An 11981-nucleotide genomic window follows, 5' to 3' on the forward strand; every position below is an offset into this window, starting at 1 on the left:
TTCAAGACCTGGCTGCTCCACTTCCAGTCCAGCTCCCTGCCTAGAAAGCAGTGAAAGATGGCCCAAGTAACTGAGCCTCTAAAACCCATGGAGGAGACCCAGAAGAAGCCTCAGGCTTCTGCCTGGCCCAGCACTGGCCATTTGCGGGGAGAACTAGTAGATGGAAGATCAATCTCCCCATCTCTCTGTAACTCTGCTTTTCAAATACATAAATAAATTAAAAAAAAAAGAAGAAGAAGAAAAGAATGCAAAGTTGAAAAACACTGTGAAAAAGGTATAACTTGCTGTTTGTTCTGAATAGCAATTCAGCAAACATTAAAACTTCTTTGAACCCAAGTACTTTAAATTTAGAAGTTGATTCTAAAGGGCAAGAGGGGATCCATACAAGTTCTTAATGTGCACCAAACACTATTTAATAGTTACACTGATAAATGAATTTACATTCAAGCCTTACACTAGTCCTTTGATACTATCCCTGCATCAGAGATAAAGAAAAAGAGGCAAGGGGAGGGAGAGGGTCTGTAGAGGGCTAAGCCCAAACAATGGTAAGTGATGTATTCTAAAGTAGAACCCAACTTACCTGACTCTAGAACATTCAGATTTATACATATTGACAGAGGATGTTCACAAAAACCAACACAGAAAACAAGGTGTAGCATGTAATCCTACTTTTTAAAAAAGGTGTGCATGACTGCATACGCATAGAAACAAGTCTGGAATATATACATTTTTTTTAAATAATAGTAACAGTATAACTGTTATAGCACAGCAAGTTAAACTACAGGCTGCAGAACCAGCATCTCTTAGAAGTGCCAGATCAAGTCATGCCTGCTCCACCTCATATCCAGCTCCCTGCTAGAGGGGAAGGCAGAAGACAATGGCCTAAGTGCTTGGGCTCCTGCCATCCACCTGGGAAACCAAGATGGAGTTTCAGACTCCTGGCTTCAACAGGGCTCAGCCCCAAACATTGTGGCCATTTGGGGAGTGAACCAACGGATGGAAGATCTAACTCAGCCTTTCAAATATGTAAATTTTTAAGAAAACAACAGTGACAGGGGCCAGTGCTGTGGCGGTGCCAGCATCCCATCTAGGCACCGGTTCAGATCCTGGCTGCTCCTATTCTAATCCAGCTCTCTGCTATGACCTGGGAAAGCAAAACAAGATGGTCCAAGTACTTGGGCCCCTGCACTCACTTGGGAGACCCGGAACAAGCTCCTGGCTTTGGATCGGCTCAGCTCCAGCCATTGCAGCCATTTGGGGAGTGAACCAGCAGACAGAAGACCTTTCTGTCCCTCCCTCTCTAACTTTCTCAAACAAAATCTTTTTTTTTTAAAGGGGGGGGACAAATATTTACGTAAAAGAAATAATTATATGATAAACCTGCTGTAAGACTGTTCATACAACTAAGACTAAACATAACTTTCTGGAAATCAACACTTAAAAAAAGTGCACTGTACTTTTACCTCCTGTAACACAATTCCTCGGGCTGGTGGTGTAGCACAGCAGTTAAGTCACCAATTGGGATGCCTGCATCCCACATCAAGTGCCTGGCATTGAGTCCTTCCTCAGTTTCCTGCTAATGCACACCTTGGGAAGCAGCAGACGATGGTTCAAGTACTGGAGTACCTACCAATCACGCTTGGAGACCAAGATGGAATTCTTAAACATTGCTTTTTTAAAAATTTCTTTCCTTCTTTTAGGGAGTGTTATTTTATCGTCCTCTCTACCTTCAATTTCTTTCTTTTTTAAGAATTCTTTTATTTCAAAGACAAGAGTTACAGAGAGAAGTAGAGCCAAAGAGAGAAAGAGGTCTTCCATTCCCCTGGCTCACTCCCTAAATGACCAAAACAGCCAGAGCTGAGCTGATCTGAAGCCTGGAGACAAGAGCTTCCTCTGGGTCTCCACATGGGTGCAGGGGCCCAAAGACTTGGGCCATCTTCCACTGCTTTCCCAGGCCACAACAAAGAGCTAGACTGAAAGAGGAGCAGCCAGGACCTGAACCAGTACCCATATGGGATGCCGGCAATGAAGGCCAGGGCTTCAACCCTCTGCACCACAGCACTGGCCCCCAAGATGGAATTCTTGACTCCTGGCTACAGCTTGGCCCAGCCTCAGCTTTTGCAGGTATTTGGGGAGTGAAATAAGATGGAGTATCTCTGTCACTCTGTGTTTTAAAAAAACACATGCAACTTTCTTTAAAATGCAATTCTTGGCCGGCGCCGCGGCTCACTAGGCTAATCCTCCGCCTTGCGGCGCCAGCACACCAGGTTCTAGTCCCGGTCGGGGCGCCAGATTCTGTCCCGGTTGCCCCTCTTCCAGGTCAGCTCTCTGCTGTGGCCAGGGAGTGCAGTGGAGGATGGCCCAGGTGCTTGGGCCCTGCACCCCATGGGAGACCAGGAGAAGCACCTGGCTCCTGGCTTTGGATCAGCGCGGTGCACCAGACACAGCGCACCGGCCGCGGCGGCCTGTGGAGGATGAACCAGCAGCAAAGGAAGACCTTTCCCTCTGTCTCTCACCGTCCACTCTGCCTGTCCAAAAAAAAAAAAAGTCATCTGAGGACACAAAGAGAAAGCAGCTATCTAAAGCCAGGAAAAAAAATTTCAACAGAAATCAATCCTGATGGTACCTTGTTAAGACTTCTAGCCTCCATAATTGTGAGAAAACAGATTTTTTTTAAAAGATTGATTTGAAAGAGTAGAGAGAGGGGAAAGAGAGAGACATCTTCAACTGGTACACTCCCCAAATGCAAACAAACACTATGCCAATCCTGTATTTCTCCAGTGTGACAGGAAAAAAAAAAAAAGTTATTTAACATCTGTTTCCAGTAGCCAAACTTAATACTAATTAACCTAAAGGAGTCATCTACCCAGAGAGATGAGCATGTTCACAAGCTCCAAGGCAAAAGGAGCTCAGCTATTCAAGCCCCAGAGAGGAGAGACGAGGAAACACAATAAGAAGTAAGCAAAGCCAAATCATGCAAGGGCACATAGGCTGTTTTTAAGAACAACTGAAAAAAATGAACAAAAAAAAGTAACTGACTTCCCAAGGTAGCAAGTAGAATTATTAGAATGGTGGTGGGAAGGAGTATATATTAAATATTCTAAATATTTCTAAAATTTAAAGAAAATTTTCCAATACCATTCAATGAATAAATGTTTTTGTCATAATAATTGGAATACTTAAAAGGTACACAACATATTACTTATAACATTTATTATCTGAGTTGATCGACACAATAACATGATTTGGAAATATGTGCTGAAATTTTTGAAAGAAAAGGCTGGCTCTTTAAAAAAGAAAAACAGAAAACCATCTGAGAAGTAACCATTCTTTTAAAAATTTCCACATATCCCCACTGCTTGCTTTATTCAATTGAACTGTTTGAATAAAAGCAGAAATCATTCATACCACTCATGCCCAATTAAGCAATCCTTAGAATTTCAGGAATAAGGAACAAGAGAATCATTGTTTCAACAGTTTATTTCAGTTGATAAATAAAAAAAACAAGTCATTATTAACCAAAAAATAAATTAAAAACAGCTTCTAGTTTCAGACCAAAAGAGTAAGCATTCATTCTCTCCAGAGATTTCTCTTGACAGTTTTCTATCGTCTTATACCATTCAGCTCCTGATACATACAAGTAAGACAAAATATTAAGGCAACCCTATGCTGCTTCGACTAATAGAAACTTCAGAGTTAAGATGAGGAACAAATACATAAAAGCTCTCTAATTCTCCAAAGGGGGGGGGGGGCGGGAGTGACTTTTAGAATGTTTTGCTCAACAAGCAGATGTACTGTTGGTTCCCTAACAGATGAACAAGATGACAAAAAGTCATAAAGTGAGAAAGTGTTACTGTTCTAACTCAGAAGGAGAAAAAGAACACCAGCTAGATCATTACATTCAGTCATGTGATAAACCCTCTGAGTTTCCTTAGAACCATCACATTATTTTGAATCTATTTCAAGGTCCCCAAAGACCCCTGTTTCTCAAGAGATTCAGACAGACACTCTCTCCAGCAGTAAACCTTGTAAAGGAGGCATTCACTTTTTAGCGGGTCCTAGTGCTCAACTAGAGATGACAACACTACTGTTAATACTTTTAACTCATCTAACAAGCACCAACAAAGACTGTATGCAGATCCTAAAGTCACTGTTTACAAGGGTGAGGGACCTTTTTTCTGCCAACAGCCATCTGGATATTTGTAACATCATTCACAGGCCACACAAAATTATCCACTTAAAAAAACTGAATTTCGAGTCCCCCCTGCAGTTGCCTTGGCAGGGCCAGACCAAATGATTTCGAGGGCCTCAGAGGAACTGCGGGCAGGATGTCTCCCACCCCTGATTTACATAATTCAGGATCCGAGTCACAGAGGTTGCCCTGGCAAGAAGTTCTGAATCTGAGATAAATACACAAAATGCAAAAAAAAAAATGCATAATACAAAATGATCTAAGGAGAGATAAGAAGCAGTGTGATTCACAGAGAACATACAACATTGTGTCAGATCAAGGTTCAAGTCACAGTTCTGCCCTCATCACTAAGTATGTTAATTTTAGTGCAGTTATTCTTTATGTATGTTTTCCTATACATAAAACAAAAGGTTGGATTCAAACATTCCATACAAGTCTACATAAGATTTAAAAACCAAGGTAATGGCAAAATAGGGACTATGGGTTCAAAGGAAAGCAACAACATGGAATAAACACATTCTGAAGGCTGCACTGAAGGTGCAAAAACTAAACTTCAAAAAATTTTACTTCATTTGATACTTGGGTACTTTTGAGGGTGGGGGAGGAATTTCTGTTTTGAAGAGTAGGCTGCCTACACACAGGCATTCAAAGTCTCCCTAAGTTATGACATGAAAGAATGAATGAAAATGAGATTGATTTAGTCAGGGTAGACAACCTTAACAAAGAAACAGTACTACCATCAGAAAAACAGATTTGAGCAAACTGTTAGAAGGCTATGAATTATGAACTACGCTCTAGAGATAAGAGTTCCTACTGGTTTCTAAACAGTGAGGAATGTTCTTGAAGCACTATTTTAAGAATTAAACAGCTGGTAGAACATACTGAGTAGGGAAAAATGCCAGGTAGAAAACCCACCTAAAAGTGAGTAGTTCTGAAACAGACATTAAAATACATAAGAATGTATAAAGGAACAGGGACCTAAAAGAAGTTAAAAAACAAAACAAAACAAAAACACTAGCAAAAATTGTCCAATGTTATGTGGACAGAGATAAGACCAAGGTTTACCTCTAGGTAGATGAAAGCATGATAATGTCAAAAAACAAAGTCAGTACATGGAATCAGTTTTGAAGGGAAGAATAAATCCTATCTTTGAAAAAGGTTAAAATGAGAATTATTCAGACATAATTGTTGCTTTAATTTATCTTTATTTAACTGTATTTTTTGGCACTGTCAGCTGTCCATCCCACGTGGATGCTGGTTTCTATCTGGCTGCTCCTTTTCGGATCCAGCTCTCTGCTGTGGCCTGGGAAAGCAGTAGAGGATGGCCCAAGTGCTTAGGCCCCTGCATCTGAATGGGAGACCCGGAAGAGGCTCCAGGCTTCGGATCAGCTCACCTCAACTCACCTCAGGCCGTTGCGGCCATTTGGGGAGTGAACCAGATGGCAGACCTTTCTCTGTCTCTCCCTCTCTCTCTGTAACTCTACCTGTCAGATACAATCTTTAAAAAAATAAAAGGAAAGAAAAAAGTACAGCAATGAATTTGAAACATTTGTTAAATATTCAGTAATTTCAAGAGTTCCCTTCCATTTTACTTATTAACTACAGTCATTTAATTTTCTCATGTTGGTAGAAAAAACATTTGGTATTTTTCCTTATTATAAAGGTGAATAAATTATAAAAACTAATTCTTAAGCTATGATTAAGGAAACAGAATGCATCTACTTTCAGTAAGTCTTCCTGACTAGGAATTTATCACAATAATCATGTAAGACCTACCTTGAGCTTTGAAAGCAAAGTTCTCAAAGGTCCGAAAGAAAAATAAGAAAACTAGTAACAAAATATCACTCAATATCTAACAAAACATTATGGGTATGTTTCAAGCTCTGTTTACACAGGCCTGAAAATTCTGAGAAAATCTAGACAAAATGCTTACAAAAACAGGGCAAACATTTTCAACTTCAATACAAGAACAGAATCTACAAACTGTGCTTACGGATATTACAGCCAATTCCTACAGATCACAATTTTCTCAAAAGAAAAAGTCCCAGAGTTTGTGGACAAAATGAACGGATACTAAACAATCAACCCATATTTGAGTTACTATCGAGATAGGAGCGTGACGCCTAGGTAAGTACTGAGCATTACTGACAATTACCAAACCAAACTTTCTTGGGTTACATCTGCGTTTCCTCAGTAAATGAACTCACTGAAGGTGGCGACTTCAGGCAGCACAACGACTTCCAGGTACCTAACAAATCATTACGGCTGGTTATAAATTAAACGGACACCTCTGACAACACTTACCCGGTTTAGACTGACATTCCGCTTCCTTGCTCCCCACCCCAAGATGGGCTTAAAAATATATTCCTTAACCTCATGCCTTCCTAACTCCTAACCTTAACGCACCTAAGGTATCGGGTCGAATTAATTCCAGGTGACTTCATCAGTTCGACATTTAATGGGGTGCCTACCTAGGTTACGCCAAGTTCTCAGCCCTGAACAAAACCCTGCTTACCGAGTTTGTAACGGCTAATTTAATGGATGGAGACACATCAGAAAGGCTTAAAAAAAAAAAAAATCCGAGCTACCGAGTTAAATTTTTTTTTTCAACCAAATATTACAACTCGAGTCAGAAGAGCTTCCCAGCCCCTGCAAGTCGCGTTTCGACTCCACCGCAGGTCCACGCCGTGAAAGCAACACCCAGCTTTCCCCAGAACGGAGAGAGCGGCCTGGGGCGGGGCGCGTCCCGAAGATGTCCACCCTCGCAACGGGCACGGCTCCCTCCCCCGCCGGCCACGACCCCACCTTCCAGCCCTCCGAGCGCGCCACACGCAGGCAAGCGGACTTTCTCGGGAGGAGCGCCGACCGAGAGCCAGCGCCCGGCACGGCCACCACCCCGCCCGGCGCGCCCCCCGACGCCGGGCGCCGCGGGCGGGCACAGAGGCCGCGGGGTCGCGCCCGCCCGGGGGCCCGGGCTGCGGCCCGAGGCTCGCGCTCGGCCTCGGTGTGGGCGCCGCCGAGCCTCGCCGAGCAGCCTCCCCGCCCCCTCCGGCTCCGCTCCGGGCCGGCAGACGGCGCCCCGGGGGCTAACTTCACCAGGGAAGAGGAAACGACGAGGCGAGGAACAGGCTGTGTGGACGCACGGGGGACTGACGGGCTGTCTGTGTACCTGCCGGCCGCCGAGGCCGTCTCACCTCCCCGCTGCCGAGCCTGGCGGCGCCAGCTCACCTGAGGAGGGTTACCGGGCCGCCGCCGCGCCCGCCGCGATGGCCGTTACGGCACGAGGCCTGCGCTCTGCCGCCGCGTAGCTCCCAGGAGAGGGGCGGGGCGCGCGCTGGGGGCGGGCGGGCCCGCACGGGCAGGAAACCCGCTCTTGGCCCAAGCTGATAGGCCCAGCCGCCCCACACCCCGGTCCCTGACGCGACAGTGGCTTGCACCGCGCCGGGATTGGGTGGGCCCGGCTGTCACTCAAACGCTGTGTATGATGTGCAGTGAGCTGAGGCTGCGCGTCGGTTAACAGTCAGGGGAGCGAAGCGATGGGCCTGGCTGTCGGCTCTCGTCTGTGGCCTCCCCGGCCGGCCAGCCTTGGCTGAAGATTCCTGGGAGCCTCCCTCCTCGGCGCTTCAGGAGAGATTCCATAGCAAAAATCACTGCGCCCACGTGCCCTGGGAGCTTCCCCCTGGTTTCTGCATCTGAGCAGGGTCTTCCTAGTTGAAGAGTCCCAAGGGGCGTGAGCGACAAAGAAAAACAAACAAAAAGGCCTGGAAATGGGGACCGGGGAGGAGGACGTGGCTTCCCTGGAGCCACAAACCGGAGTAACAGGCTGAGGGGCCCTGGAAGCGCCCTGGCGCGTGCGCAGCCCCGGTCTCGGCTGCGGTGACCGTTCTGTCCGCTCGTCGCCGGCCCGGCCCCCGCCCCACCAGCTGGTGCGGCCGTCGCCCACGACCTGCCTGGTTCCTTAACCGCTCGGTGTGGTTCACCTTAGGTGTTGCTCCTCCAGGAAGCCTGCCGGGTGAGGTACCTTTCTTGGAGCACAGGTATTTTCCCTATCTGAGCTACTGGAATGGTTTGTCTTTAACCTTCCCAGATTGTTAAATCAGGAACCTTGTCAGCTTCATTTTATGGTCAGTAAATACTGCCTACGGCATTCACACATCTTCCTTTCCCTCCTCCCTTCATCCTGGCCCTGCTTTTATCTGCAGATTACTCACTGGAGCGCCAATGGATGCATGTGGTTTTTGGCCTGCTTTCTGTAGGATCATAAAGTCAAGCATGAATTTTCTATGGCCTCTTCCTAGCCTCAAGTTAGTTGAGACGAGTAAACCACGAAACTGGGCAACAGCTGTTCTGTATCTACTTTCTACTATTGTCCTCCAAAGTGAATAATGCAAGTGAATTTTTCATTTTTCCTAAGAGTTTGAATACCTTTGGGTATTTTATCATAGCTACTCTAGACTAAAATTCATATGGTGAAGCCCAATGTGACTGTAGTTGGAGATACACTTTTAGGAGGTAATTAAGATTAAATGAGATAATAAGGGTGGGCCCTCTGATGGGATAAATGTCTATGAAATGAGACACATAGGGGCTATCTCTACACCTTGTGAGTGTACAGCAGACAGTCTGGCATTCTGTTCTGGTAGTCTAAGCTAATACAAGGTTTTCTTGTACATTTTGTAAAGGTTATGGATTGAAATATTATCATACTCATTTTTTTAGAGACATATGTCCCATATATTAGCTCACTTCCCAAATGCTCCCAGCAGCTAAAGCTGGGCCAGGCTGAAGCCTGGAGCCCAGAACTCAATCCAGGTCTCCCATATGGATGACAGGGACACAACCTGGGCTATCAGTTTGCTGCCTCCTGGAGTACACATTATCAGAAACTGGAATCAGAAACAGAGCCAGGATTCAAGCCTTGGCACACACCCCCCACCCACCCCACCCACCCCCACCCTACCCCCACCCCCCCGCCATGAGAAGTGAGCATCCCAAGTGGTATCTTAACTGCTAGGGCCAAGTTCTTGTGAATTTTTTAAGACACTCTTATTCAAAATCTGTTAAAACCATTCTGCAAAATCACACAGAATACTGTTAACAGAACCTGATTCAACTTCAATTCCATTTACATATTTTACATATGATGGGGTCAGTGGGTGTAAAGTCAAATACCAACAAGTAAAATATAGTCCTTGTTTTCACAATTTATACTATACATTTTTAGAAAATTAATTCAGAAAAAGCTAAAGTCTTCAGTTTAGATTTTATTTTGTATAAGAATCTGTATATTGAGTGGGCCAATGATCTGAACAAAGCCTTCACAAGACTTGGATCCAGACCTCTTTTTTTGACAGGCAGAGTGTACAGTGAGAGAGAGATAGGTTTTCCTTTGCCGTTGGTTCACCCTCCAATGGCCGCCGCGGCTGGCGCACTGCGCTGATCCAAAGCCAGGAGCCAGGTGCTTCTCCTGGTCTCCCATGGGGTGCAGGGCCCAAGCACTTGGGCCATCCTCCACTGCCTTCCCGGGCCACAGCAGAGAGCTGGACTGGAAGAGTAGCAACCGGGACCAGAACCCGGGGTGCTGGCGCCACAGGCAGAGGATTAGCCTATTGAGCCAAGGCACCAGCCCCAGATCTCTTGACTACTGTGCCACTTGTTTAAGCAACAAAAGCAGCTGCAAGTAATGGAGAAAGCTTAAGTCTACTTTTTAAAAAAGTATTTATTATATTTAAAATGCAGTTACAGAGAGAGAGAGGGAAGACTTCCACCCACTGGTTCACTCTCCAAATGTCTTTATTAGCTGGGGCTGGGCCAGGCTAAAGCCAGGAGCTTGGAACTCCATCTGTGTTTCCCATGTGGGTGGCAGGGACCCAAGCACTTGGGCAATCTTCTGCTGCTCTCCCAGGCACATAGCAGAGAGCTGAATCAGAAGCAGAGCAGCCAGGACTCAAACCAGTGCTCATACGGGATGCCAGCATCGCAGCCAGCGGCATAACCTGCTGTACCACAACACCAGCCCCTTAAGTCTGCTTTTTCAAAAAAGAGTTTCAGTTCCCTGTAAACATTGCTTTTCCTCTTAATTTTCCTTCTTTTAGTTTCCCCATCACCCAATTCTTACCAAGAATTCTTTAAAACAAACAAGAAAAATAAGGAAACTGTAATGAAAGAAGGAAGTGTAGGGTAAAAGTGTGGACAGGCAGAAAGTCAAGTATGAAATTGCACTCAAAAGGAATGGAGTCTATGTTCTTATGGGGTGGGAGTTGTTCCGGGACTGAAGTTCACACTGTCTTCCCAACTTATAAACATGCACATGGCTTCTTCTTCTCTTTGAGAACTCAAACGGAAACAAAAATCATCTTTGCTAATTAGTGCTGAGTGGACCAGGGATTAACCAGAATCAGGCAGAACAAAAAATCTGTGTTGAAACTTGTGCTCTATGGACTAGAGGTGGAGTTCTAGATATGGACAACCAATCTGTCGAGGATAAAACACACAGGTGACTCACTTCATTAATTCCAAAGGAAAGGATTTAGAAAGATAAGGAAGGGAAAAAATGAGCCTCTATTTCTCAAGGCCTTTCCCGGGAATCTATTGATGGTTTATAATTAGAAATGACTGGGGGCATGGGGTGGGTGTTGTGACCCAGAGGACGAAGCTGCCACTTAACCATTTGAGACCCCACTACACTTCTGATCCAGCTCCCTACTGATGCACCTGATAGGACAGCACCAGATGGCCCAAGTACTTGGGCTCCTGCCACACACCTGGGATTGTTCCTGGCTCCTGGCTCCTGGCTCCTGGCTCCTGGCTTTGGCCTGGCCCAGCCCCAATTGCTGAAATCATTTGGGAAATGAACCAGCACATGGAAGATCTCTCCCCTCTCCCCCCTCCCCCCTCCCCCCTCCCCCCTCCCCTCTCCCTTCTCCCTTCTCCTCCCACTCTCCCTCTCACCTTCCCTCTCTATTGTTCTGCCTTTAAAATAAGTAAATCTTTTTAAAGCAGGATTAAGAGAGAATGACCTAGTTAAACATCACTGTTGCTCAGGAGTACTTAAGACAAAAGAAGTCCTACATACTAACCAGGAAGATGTAACAAATCATGCTTGACTGTGAGGTATAGAAACTAGCAGGCACTGGTAACCAAATTGCTAGTTTCAGTACCATTACACTTTCATGGGAATTAATTCAACAAAAGTTGATTAAGGACCCAGTCTGTGGTAAGTGCTACAACAGCTTTTGGAGATCTGAAGAACGGGTCTTCAAGAGACTCTGGAGTTGAGACAGCATCTTAACAATAACCTGTACCGTATAGATGTTTGTGCTAAATTAGTAAGAATGGCCCAAAGTAGACTCAAATCAGTGCCATCTTAGTTTTTTACAGATTTTCATGCCCTTTGAAGAGATACCATGTCGATTTTCCTCTATATTATAACTACTGCTTCTGTCTCTCTCAAGAGTAAGGAGCACCTTTGCTGCAGCTCACATGTATACTTGCCACAAACTCATAAACGAGACTAGCCTTGGAAGAAATATGCGTAACTGAGGCTAAGTAGACCCTGCCCCACGTTAGATCTCTCACTATCCAAGCACAAAATGGCAAGGGCTCGCTAGGCAGGGCTGACAAGAATCCGGTTTCCTTCCTACCTCCCTTTCCTATGCATTGCCTAATGTGGCCATAACAAGAAGGCCAGTTCCCTGTTCTAACATTGGACAGCCATCCATTGTCATTGCAAAAAAAAAAAAAAAAAAAAAAAAGCTTTCTGTTGTTCCCTTTCTTGCGTCAACTCAAG

At 45.2% G+C, this 11981-nt stretch overlaps 1 protein-coding gene across 8 annotated transcripts in view; it reads right to left on the reverse strand.

The window, feature by feature from the left end:
• The window catches only part of NCK1 (NCK adaptor protein 1), an 88450-nt gene extending 80962 nt beyond the window's left edge, over window positions 1-7488 (reverse strand). For 2 of the 8 annotated variants that reach the window (XM_089332222.1, XM_002716437.6), the window contains exon 1: window positions 7421-7488. The gene's annotated coding sequence lies outside the window, so the exon portion shown is untranslated. Of the gene's footprint in view, window positions 1-6496; window positions 7180-7288 lie in introns of those variants that run through there. The other 6 variants (XM_089332223.1, XM_008266219.5, XM_089332221.1 and 3 more) reach the window with 5 other exon arrangements.
• Between the last annotated feature and the right edge of the window lie 4493 nt (window positions 7489-11981).

Source organism: Oryctolagus cuniculus, chromosome 4 (genome assembly GCF_051225735.1).
Source record: "Oryctolagus cuniculus isolate XC-2025 breed Fujian yellow rabbit chromosome 4, ASM5122573v1, whole genome shotgun sequence".
NCBI lineage: Eukaryota > Metazoa > Chordata > Mammalia > Lagomorpha > Leporidae > Oryctolagus > Oryctolagus cuniculus.